Source organism: Periplaneta americana, chromosome 3 (genome assembly GCF_040183065.1).
Source record: "Periplaneta americana isolate PAMFEO1 chromosome 3, P.americana_PAMFEO1_priV1, whole genome shotgun sequence".
NCBI classification, from domain to species: Eukaryota; Metazoa; Arthropoda; class Insecta; order Blattodea; family Blattidae; genus Periplaneta; species Periplaneta americana.
The window spans coordinates 147,099,072-147,111,732 of NC_091119.1; the positions used below are offsets into that span (position 1 = coordinate 147,099,072).

The 12,661-nt window shown below is 34.5% G+C and overlaps 1 protein-coding gene and 1 non-coding gene across 4 annotated transcripts in view; both read left to right on the plus strand.

The window, feature by feature from the left end:
- kn (EBF transcription factor knot) overlaps nt 1-12,661 on the plus strand; it is an 872,483-nt gene that overhangs the window by 532,482 nt on the left and 327,340 nt on the right. The gene's annotated exons all lie outside the window — the stretch shown is intronic.
- Nucleotides 6,791-6,863, plus strand: TRNAT-CGU (transfer RNA threonine (anticodon CGU)). The gene has a single exon. It is a non-coding gene; the product is annotated as a tRNA-Thr (tRNA).

Consider the following 12,661-nt stretch of genomic DNA (forward strand, 5'->3'; position numbering starts at 1 on the left):
TTTTGCATACTGCTTTTTGCATTCGTCAGTTGTAGGGGAGGGGGTGTGTTGTTCCTGTGGTGGGGGGTAGTTGTTTGTGTGCTATGTATCATGATGTCGAATAATGCGTAGGTATTGAACTGTAATTGTATATTTTGTTTGTATCAACAATAATCATGACTAGTAATATAGAAACAGATATGGAAATTCTACACATCACACCAAAAAGTCCACAGTTAAATTTTAGAAAAATACGAAATATACATACATAAAATAACACACCCGCAACATATGCTTAATACACAATTTACAGTTCAATACCCATACGTTATTCGACATCATGGTACACAGCGCACAAACAACCACCCCCCACCACAGGAACAACACACCCCCACCCCTACAACTAACGAATGCAAATGGCAGTATGCAAGATCAACAGGGACATCAGTAATTCATAGGACACTGAAGATGACGCAGAACCGGCGTCGAAACGGGCAGTCTGTCTAAGGTACATAACCTTTTTTTAAAAATTTTAACATTTTAACGTATCGTTAAAGCAAAATTATATATCTTTTCCTTTGCGATAGGGTATACAGACTGCAGTTTTGAAAAGTTTTTCCTCAGAATGCAGCTTAAGAAGTAAGACTCTCTAAAATCGTTGCAAATAAAAACTTGTTGATTTATTAAAGGTCGCGAGAAAGGCGAAGTCTCAGAAATGTTATTGTTTCCTGAAATGCCTCGCGATTCCTTAACGGTTTAAAACGAAAGTATAAAACGTCTTCATCCAACGAAATGATTGGATTCCCGGAAGAACCTTTGTTTCCAAACCACAATAACGAAGTACAGAAAAGCACCTTTTTGACTTATTTTAAACAGAAAAAAAACTTTTCTTCATCTTTATCTTCTTTATTTTCACCGAGCAATTCCTATTCGTTCCACCCTCTCTTTACAGCCCTCCTTACCCCATCTTTCTTTATCTCTTCCCTTTTGTCACGGGGCGTCGAGCGGTGGCCGTCGTTGTCATAGCAACCAAATAAAGGCGCTTGCAAATATGGCGGTTGAGCGGAGTGAGGAAATTGCTGGGCAGGGAAGGAAGGAAGGGAGGGGAGAAGGTTACACTGCAGGGACAGGGTTTTGAGGGTACACATACTTGGCAGGGGTAGCCAAAGGAAATATATCACAATAGATTTGCCTTGCCAGAAATGCTGGGCTCTTAGATTACATCTCATTATATTGTCTTCTAAAATTTTTAATATTGGAAAAATTCTAGGTATGAACAATATTGTCACTTACAATAAATTAGAAAAATTCTAGGTATGAACAATTTGTCATTTATAATAATAATGATGATGATAATTCGATATGCGCTGATTAATAAATTCTTGAACAATCAAAATATTTCAAACAATTACTTGTCATGTATTAGAAAACTTACTTACTTACAAATGGCTTTTAAGGAGCCCGCAGGTTCATTGCCGCCCACACATAAGCCCGCCATCGGTCTCTAACCTTTATTTATTTTATTTAAATTTAAATATACAGAATAAAGAATATAATTACAAAACAAACAAGAGAAATAGAAATAAAATAATACAAGCAATATAAAAAGAAGATACAGTAGTATTAACAAAATTTGAGACCGAATGAGCAGCGCTCGTGCTCGGTCGCAGTTCAGATATAATATTGAAATAAAAATAATAATAATAATAATAATAATAATAATAATAATAAAAATAAATACGTAAAATAAAATAGGAACTAAAATATAATTACAGCGGCAATGGAATTATATAATATAATATTAACACTAGAGAAGAATAATATCGCACGTGAAAAGTAGGACTAATATATATTTCAAAATTATAGAATATAAATATAATATAGGTTGATTAATTCATTCACATAGGATATAAATTTATTTAATCAAGTTGAAGATATTAACACGCTTCTAATTTTCTTGTTATATGTTAGTGGGTTACATGTTAGAAGTTATGGGTGTAATTTAGTTAAAGCATTGTACAACCGAGGGCCAAAATGTATGCTATGCTTTAGACCAACAGATTAATCCAGTCTCTATCATCTCCCTCCCTCAAATCCATTTTAATATTATCCTCCCACCTACGTCTCGGCCTCCCCAAAGGTATTTTTCCCTCCGGTCTCCCAACTAATAATCTATATGCATTTCTGGATTCGCCCATACGTGCTACATGCCCTGCCCATCTCAAACGTCTGGATTTAATGTTCCTAATTATGTCAGGTGAAGAATACAATGCTTGCAGTTCTGCGTTGTGTAACTTTCTCCATTTTCCTGTAACTTCATCCCTCTTAGCCCCAAATATTTTCCGAAGAACCTTATTCTCAAATACCCTTAATCTCTGTTCCTCTCTCAAAGTGAGATTCCAAGTTTCACAACCATACAGAAGATCCGGTAATATAACTGTTTTATAAATTCTAACTTTCAGAATTTTTGACAGCAGACTAGATGACAAAAGTTTCTCAACCGAATAATAACAGGCATTTCCCATATTTATTCGCATTAAAAAACGGGAAAAAATATATATAGTTCAACATATAAATATATTCAATTAAAAAAAATCGAATCCTTATGACACATTTATGTTTGTTATTGTTATTGGGAGCATGGTCGAATTGGTCGAATAAGTAAAGATGTTTCGTGTTTTAAAGAATATTCCGATATTTATTTTCATTTCTGTCTTTATAGGCCCTGCAATTAAGCGAGCAAATCTTATGAGTATGAAAATTTTATCTTGAAATCGGGCCTAAAGATTTTGATAAAATTGGATGACTCTACAATTTCGAGTAGAAGAAAGCAATTATTCAGCTGGATCTAAAATAAGATGGAAAATCAATTTAGGGTGTTGTAGATTAAATAATCATATTTATGGGGTTCTGTTATTAAGACGTACGTAGGTAATTATCTATAATGCGCCATTGAGTTACCTCTGATTGAGATAATGGCTGAAATGTAGCTACATCTCACTTCATGGTAAGACGTGTCAGAGGAAGAACAATTGCTTGTATACATTTGAAGTCTGATTAGTGGAGTATGTTACTAGTCGGCGATGTATGCGAGGGGAATGGAACTGGCCAACATAATCCCATTATCTCCTGGCCTAGTTGCCTCATGAGCGGTGTGGCTCCATTCGAACGATTTGGTGAAGCTAACATTAGTGAAATAGAATTTGAGAAAGACATTTAATATTTTATTTTATTAGAGAACTTTATTGCTTGTAATCTTTATATACTTCCTTCTAATCGTGTAATAGTTGATTAAATCCCACTCGAGTTTTGATTTTCTCTAGATAAATCAAAACCTCTAGTGAGATTACTGTTGATAAAGTATCAATTTATCAATTTCTGCACTGTTCTACAGTGGGTTGTCAAGAATAGAGTTTTCAATACTACCAGTGATCTGTTGCAATTTTCAGCAATCACTGACCTGTCTTCTAAAGATTATTAGTCGCTGTAGGAGTGTTTGTGTTGTGATTATGGTGTCGTAGGAAAACATAAGGTGCCGTTCGTTCAGAAATTTAGAAAAGAATGGCTGGAAAAAGTTAAATAATTGATTAAATAGTGATCTTACTCGTGTTAATTATGTAAGCACGTGCGGCTTACAGCTGTTTCGGTGCTACTTGACACCATCCTCAGAGCCATCGGCGTCATCTCAACTTCGCTGCCTGTTGTGTGGGTGCGTTCGTATGGTGAAGAGTTGAGTCAAATAGTGTGTGTGTTCTGAAATTGACCTGTGTGTTGAGAATTTGATTAGGGTGTTTTTTAGTGTGTCTGTATATTTCATATTGTTCTAGTGTGTTGAGTTCTTAGTTTTTGGGTTGTATGTGTAGGATTTCCATGTCTGTATTTAATAATAATAATAATAATAATAATAATAATAATAATAATAATAATAATAATAATAATAATGGTTTATTTTAACTGGCAGAGTTAAGGCCATTCGGCCTTCTCTTCCACTCAACCAGTGCGATACAAAAATACAAAATTACTATATTGCTAAGGAGCAAAACATAATTAATACAATACAATACAATACATAACAATTCTTTTACCTTCCCAACACTCCAATGAAATAATTATGTACTAATAATAACATTAATAATAATAATCATACCTAAATATAGTTAAATCATTAAACTCGATTATGATTATAATTACAACTTCAATTTGTCTGCGTCAGTAAGAAATTGTTTAGCTTTGTCTTGAAAGTAGTTATTGTCTGGGAGCCCCTATTTATGTTATTGTTTGTGTGGTTAGCATTAGTTATGTGTTCGGCATATGTAGATGTATTGTGTCCGCTGATTATTGCTTTAATGTGTTCTTTGTATCGAGTTTTGAATGATCTGCCTGTCTGTCCAATGTAGTAACTGTCATTCCATACTCGATACAAAGAACACATTAAAGCAATAACCAGAGGACACAATACATCTACATATGCCGAACACATACAGTAACTAATGCTAACCACACATACAATAACATAAATACAGACATGGAAATCCTACACATACAACCCAAAAGTCAAAAACTCAACACACTAGAACAATATGAAATAGGCTATACAGACACACTAAAACACACCCTAATCAAATTCTCAACACACAGATCAATTTCAGAACATACACACTATTTCACTCAACTCTTCATCATACGAACGCACCCACACAACAGGCAGCGAAGTTGAGATGACGCCGAGATATAGATGGCTCTGAGGATGGTGTCAAGTAGCACCGAAACAGCTGTAAGCCGAACATGCGTACATAATTAACACGAGTAAGATCGCCATTTAATCAGTTATTTACATTCAAGTGTTAAAAGTAGTGTACGAAAGATTCAACATGGAAAAAGTTAGTTGAAAAGACTGGCTTTTAGAAATGTCTAAGGACTCTACTATAATGATATGTAAATTTTGTCGATTTCATTAGAAAGACAAAATTTAATGATTTAATTGACAATTGAAAAACAAACATAAAACTGCGGTTCCAAATTTTAGTTCAGCATACCAAACGAAACTTTAATTTGCTTCCGCAGAGAAAGTTAAATTGACTAACTAATAATCTAATAATGAAGAAATGGGATTAATCTAACGTTTTCGGGAGAGAGAGAAAGCGATTTCGACAGGTCTTGATCTTGTGAAAATACATTTATGTGTTAAATAACCTGATTTAGAGGGTTAAATAACAGGATTGATTTCTACGAACTAATAATCTACTAGTAATAACAGAGCAAAATATAAAATTGTTTACGCCCTCGTCTCCCCCACCCCCATTACCGACTGACGGACGATCTTCCAGGTAGTTTCCTTTAATCTTCTTCTTCTTCTTCTCCTTCTTCTTCTTCTTCTTCTTCTTCTTCTTCTTCTTCTCCTCCTCCACTTCATGGTTTAGGCAACAGCCTGCTCTGGTCTCATAGCAAGTCCTTCCATCTCTTTTGGGGTCTTCCGATGTCTCTCGTTCCTTGTGGTCTATATTCATATGCCACTTTCGGTATTATAGTCGCGTCCATTCTTTCAACATGTTGTACCCAGTTATTTCAATATTCTTTTAGTTTATCGTTTATTCAGAATATATCTAATTCAGATCTTATATATTCATTTTTTATTTGATCTAGTTCGGTGCAACCTTTTGTTCTTCTTAAGAATCTCATTTCTATGCTCTGTATTCTTGTTTTATATTTTTTTGTGGTGATTCAAGTCTTACTACCGTGTAGTGGAATTGGTACAGCCATTGTTTTATAAAACTTCAGTCTTGTTTCCTTTCTCGTTTTATTTTTCAAAGTTCTATTCATTGTACCGCAAATCATTTGAAATTTAGGCTATTTAATTTTGTATCGACATCCTCTCTGATTTAATTTATATTCACTTCATTACCAAGATAATTGAAATTGGATACCAGTTCTATTATTTTATTATTTAATACAATTTTTGACCGCATCATCGCTTTTCCCCAAAATGCCATTACTTTGGATTTCTGTATTGAGATTTTGAAATTGTACTCTTGGCATATATTATTTAGTGGGAATAAGGCATATTGTAGATTTTATCTTCGGTCTTTTGTATTAGTACTAGATCATCCGCATATAATAGTATATAAAAATTAGTTTCTCTATTTAGCTGTATTCCTGGTTTAAAAAATGTTTTCCGTTTTTTAATAATGTCGCCAATATAAATGTTAAAAAGAGTAGCAGAAATGCTGCACCCTTGTCTCACACCTTTGTTTATTAAAATTTCTTTTGTTTTTGTTTAACCAGTGTTTATTATTTTTTAGAATTATTATACATATTTCTCATCACATTTATTATGTGTTGTGGATAGCCTTTCACTTCCATTATACTCCATAATTTGTTTCGTTTTACTCGGTCGAATGCTTTTTCTAAATCAACGCAAGTTATATGTGTCTGTAAATTAAACTCTTTCCTTTTTTTCTATTACTTGTTGTAGTGTAAAATATACGTTTCCTTTAATATTAATGCTTAATTATAATATACAACGTGAAATTGAAGTATTCAGCAACTTTTTATGTGCATATTCTACGAACGAGAACAAAGGAAAAAAAAATCATATAAACATATGTCTTAAAATTTTTTTTGGAGAAAAATTCTTAGCTAGCAGTGCATAATAACTGCGGATTCCCGGCCAACAAGTCACTCGGCTGAGTGCGCTCCTAGTATAATGGCAGTTGACACTGGATACACGTCATCATATATATGCCTAACTTGGAGTCAGGCCACAAAGGGAAACATCGAAGGAGGAGAGGTCAGTCAGATGCTGTGGATTGAATTCGGCGTAGCTCAGTGGTCAGAGCGCTTGGCACGTAGAACCAAGGACCCGGGTTCAATCCCCGGCGCCGGAACGAATTTTTCTCCTAAAATATTAAGTGTTAATATTACAAATAAATTCTGTAGGATAAATTAATATATCTATAATATGTGTCTTAAAAACAGCTTTCCTGTTTTTCTCATATAATCTTCTGAGACCACTAATGGAGGATGCTTTCAACACTTACTGAGAAATTTATTCCCAGCAAAATGACTCACATTTAGCACAAACCTACACTCTAGAATTAGGCCTATGTTCATACAGAATAAATTAATTTGTTTTATTGAGGTTTTGTTATCTAGATACTTTAGCAATTGAAAGATTATTACATTAAAAATAAAGGAACTTTAAAACCCATATTTGTATAACTTTTGTATTTGTTTTCCTTCATAGAGTAACCGTCTAAAATACTGCAGTCCTTTCATAGTTAGCCTGCTGTTTATATCTATGGTTTATACTGTTTCACTTCAAAGTTTAAATGCTTAATTATGGTAGCGTATGTTATAAGCAAATATTATACAGCATAAACTATGCATACATGAGTATATCCGCTATAACGAACACGGTAGTTGAAGCACAAATATGATAACATATGGACACAAATGTCGTATGAATCTTGTGTAGGATAAGGAAGATATTCAATTTTCAATGTAAGCTATTGTACTAGGCCTATATTAGGTGAAGGGCAGGTGAGTGTCGTCCCACGTCACAGAGTCCTAGTAAATCGTCCAGTTATTTAATTTCATAGATCTTCCACTTTGCAAGTAGTTGGCTCTGATTTTCTTTTTCCATTCATCTTTATCTCTTTAGTTCTTCGCCCAGACGTCTTGATCGGAACGCCAGGATCATCCGTTCGCTCCATATTGTTGAGGTGTTCATCGTTCCTTTCTTCATAGCGGAGATCAATCAAATATCCATTTTGATTTCCTCGTCTGGTAGTCTTTTAGTGCGTCTATACCACTCTAAGAATGCCACCTCTCTTATTCCCAGAAATGTGGAACTGGCGTTCATAATGCAACATGTCCATCACAAACGATTTTTCAGGAATGGCGAGAAAAGTTTTATTACCAAACTGTACAACAACGCAATTTGCTTTTATGTTTTAATGTATTGTTTTGCGTTCAGAAATCTGTTGTATATGCATAAAATGGAATTAAGGTTATTTTCGGTGATTTATAATTAAACATAATCTGGATATGTTACTTTTTATGAGAAATGTTAGGACGTGTTACTTTATGACTGAATCATTTATTTAATATTACATTAAAAATATGTTTAAAATCTTCAGTACTCATAATCATGTCCAAATTTATTATGTGTTGCAACTTTAATACAATCATAATTTTCCAAAACTCTTTCATTTCTACCGCAAAGAGTTAATGTCTTGTTGAATTAACCAAATAATCGACTTAATATTGTGTTACTTAAATTTCTTAATACACATTACGCTATTTATGAGGGATATTAGAACAGACAAAGTCCTTCAAATAATTAGAATGTCAATCTTCTCCCTGTACACTTCACAAAGCTCAATGTAAATAACTTAGCTTAGCTTTGGCTAGACTTTCGAAAGGCTGGCCCCGGGATGGGTCCCTACATTTAGGGACTTTTGGCTCTGCAATAATTCCAATCTGGATTAAACGAGCGCTGAGGTAGTTCCCTTCCCACTTCGCTTCCACACCTTCAGCTATCTCCTCTGTAATACCAACGTAACTTTGGTGACAATTCGAAAGTTTAACGCTAGTGTACACTCAGGCTATGCCTTGCATATACGAATCTGTAACAGGTTAGGTTAGTTTAGGCTTTTATGTCTTGTATATACTAATCTGTGACAAGTTAGGTTAGGTTAGTTTAGGCTTTTGTTAGCCTTGCACATACGAATCTCTGCAGGATTTTCAAAGCCTGGTGATGTTATCAGTACGAGCTGCCATAATGGCCGACGTGGAAACGAAGTCATAATATAGAAATTTTGTGTCTATTTTATCATTATTTGTTGTGCTTCGCTGTATTTCAGTGGTTATTGAATTAATACAAGTTCTGCATTCTTCACATTACATCGTATCCTGTGTTTTATGTCCCTACGTCCCTTTCCTTCACTAGAAATCACAACGTTTGCACTTCCGTTACCACACACCTCTCATTTCACACGTAATTTACTGTACAGAGTGCGCCAAAAATGTATACACTTTTTAAGGAACAAAAACACATGTAGTACTGTCTTCAGTTAAGCACGTGGCTACTTTAGATATTCAAAATGTTCGCCGTTGGCGGCCAGACACATAACGCAACGGCGAGCGGTCGCCGCAGCTACGTCGGTCAATGTTTCAATGGAGATCGCTGCACATGCCGCTGTAATCTCCTGGCGAAGGTCCTCCAGCGTGCGCGGCTTACGTCGATAGACTTGATCTTTCACAGTTCCCCGCAAGTAAAAATCCATAAGGGTTAGATCTGGCGACCGTGGGGGAACTCAATGGGCCCTCTTCGTCCAATCCAATGTCCCTACAGATTGTCATCCATGAAAGCTCGTAAGGCTAGGTGGTAGTGTGGTGGCGTTTAATTGTTAGACGGATTGAGGATTCTGTTTCGTACTCCCGCCTCCACTGACGCTGCACTTTAACGGAATTATAAAACCTCATAAACCACTTCAGAATGCATTTTCGCTGCTCGAACATTAAGCGTTCTCCAGCCATTTTGTTTTCTCACTATCGTGATGAACGTACCGACATCTGTTGAGCGAAAGACCATACTACAACATACTCTTAATTCAAATCAATTGACAATATCAATATCCCGATGCAGCCTGACGAAGAGGGAATACATTTTTTTGGCGGACTCTGTATTTTCGAACAACTTCCATTCCTTGAAATATTTCCCTATAAAATCCTTAACTTTCGAGATCCATTTCCGCAAGAAATCCCTTGCAAATTCGATCATTTTCACTTCCAAAATCACCGGAACTACCTCGACACTCGTTTTTCCCCCCAATCTGTTTTTAAATTGAGGACAGAGGAACAGTATGGAGAGAAATATAAAAATGGCGGCGACTTAACAAAAACAGTGAACAAATGAGCAACAGAAAGAAATTACAAACAAATTCACCGAACGTACATATTATATACATATGTCATCAATATATCACTACTATAGTGGATAAAGCATTAACGAATTACGGACGGGCGGAGTACGCAAGCTGTCTAATAATTCAGTTACGTTATCAAGTGGCGAATGATATTATTGTTTATTGTTTATTTTCTTGTACTCCACATAATGACGAAGTAAAATTTATTGAACGTACATGAAGCTATTGAGATGTGTATGCTGCTGGACTTACAAGACGAGACGAAATCAATGACCACACTTTTCTCTTCCAAGTAATTAAAAAAAATTAAAGACATAATGGATCAAAAGCAATTAAAACGGAAATATGTATTTTGCCAGTTCATTAATCATACCAGACGTGAATTTCTATCTAGATTATGGTGTAATAAATCCAAAATGTTCTTCGAGTAAACTCTGAGAGAAGTTTGAAAATACTAAATTATAAAAATATACATTCAGTCAATCAATCACTCAACTTCATTGTCATAAGTACAGGGACATCATTTTATTTTTACTAACATTTCTAATATTAACCTGGCTATACCTTCGGATCAACGATTAAGAACCGGAAACACCGTTTGCTACCTCCTTCCACGACTGGAGTTCGATGATACTGGCTTAATATGCAAACAAATTAACTTTACTAGGTATAGGAGGGATGAAAAGTAATTCATCCATTTACGTAAACTAGGAAATATCGCGATTTTGAGTTTGATAATTTTCATTAGGTTTTTGTTTAATCAAAATACAGTACAGTATTAATAATGGGTGTTTTTACTCACGAACTGAGCTGTCTATGTGGACGTATTCATTATGCAGTGTTTATTATACTGTCTACAACACATTAGCTACAATATAGAGAATTAAGTTAAATTGAAAAATAATCATAATCATAATAACATTTTTGAAAATGGTGGCCGTTCATTTCAATACAGGCTTCAGTTCTAATGTGCATATTATCGCACTATAGACTATTGTACGTAATTCCAATTACCAGGTTCGTACTTCGTATCAGTAACTCATGTTGAAATAATTCTGTACCTACTCTGTAAAAGAGTACCTTACGTACTGTAAATTCAGTCTTCACTACTGCCCGATCCGAAAAGATAAAATTACTCAGACACGCTGTCTACTGTCCGTCCAAGTGGTTACGTCGCAGCGTCGTAGAAAGGGGGTAAATCACGTGACAGTTAATTACTTAACAAGGCCCTCCTATTTAAGTTATTTTAAACAATTGTATGGGTATAATATTACGTAGACGTCCAATTCCTAACAGAAATTAATGTTCTCAGAAAAGAGCTAAGACAGCCCAGCCACTAGCATTTACAGAGAGGCGAATAGAAGCAGGTGGGGAAAACCGGGATGCGACGTAGGCAAATGGAAAATGATGCAATACTGAAAGCTCTTTCATCACTGAAAAACGCGAACATATTTTTGGAACGTACTGTTTACTATGACCGTAAGGCTACTACGACTGTATATGCGGTCTTGGATCTGTGTGAAGGACGGTTGAACTTCATTAGTAGAACGGGTGGGAGTGAAGTACATTCAAAAACTCAGGTACAATAAAAATTGAAGTAAAAATAAAATGATGTCCGTGATAATAATAATAATAATAATAATAATAATAATAATAATAATAATAATAATAATAATGATTTATTTAACCTGGCAGAGTTAAGGCCATACGGCCTTCTCTTACACTCAACCAGGAGTAAAAACTGCGTTACAAAAACACTACAAATTTACAAAGTACACTACAATTTTACACACAAAACTGAACATGATAATAATAATAATAAAATGTAAACAACAAGTAAGAAGAAATCAGACATAATATATAACATAGAGAAAGAAAGAAAAAAGCATAATAAAATGAGAACAGCAGGTCAAAAATACATGAGGCATACAAAGTATAAAAAAATAAGACAATTATTGATAATAATAATAATAATAATAATAATAATAATAATAATGATAATAAATAAGAATATAATAATAATGATAATAACAATAATAATAATAACAATAATAATAATAACAGGCCTAATAGTAATAATAATACTAATAGTAGTAATAAAATAGTGCAGTACAAAGCATATAATGAATACAATATTTTTAAGTACACACAGTATGGAAAATTATGATTTATACAGGTCAACTTATCACATTAGAGATATACCGTTATCGGAAAATATGAAAACAAAAATATAAAATAAGTTAAATATCACTAGAACATTAAAAAAAATGTGAATACGTGGAAACATGCAATGCAACACTTGTCATAATAGTAAGTTAGTTTGGCAACTCGTCATAAGATAATTTTCTAACTTGGATTTGAAAGATTTCAATGTTCGGCAGCCCTTGACTTCAGGCGGCAGAGAGTTCCAGTGACGAGAGGTAGCAACAGTGAAAGATGAGGAATACAGAGATGATGTGTGAAGTGGAATTTCTAGCGTGTTATCGCGTTGTGATCGAGTATTAATATTATGATAGCGAGAAAGAGTATGAAAACGAGGGAATAATTAATAGGGGGATGAAGTGTGCATAATTCGATATAGGAGAGAAAGTGAGTGCAGATTTCTCCTCTCATGTAACCTAAGCCATGATAACTTCTCGAAAGAAGGTGAGATATGATCATAGTATCGAACATTACAAATGAAGCGGACGCACGCGTTATGAACACGCTGTAGTTTCTGAGCGGAATCAATCCTGATATCACTGAACAAAATG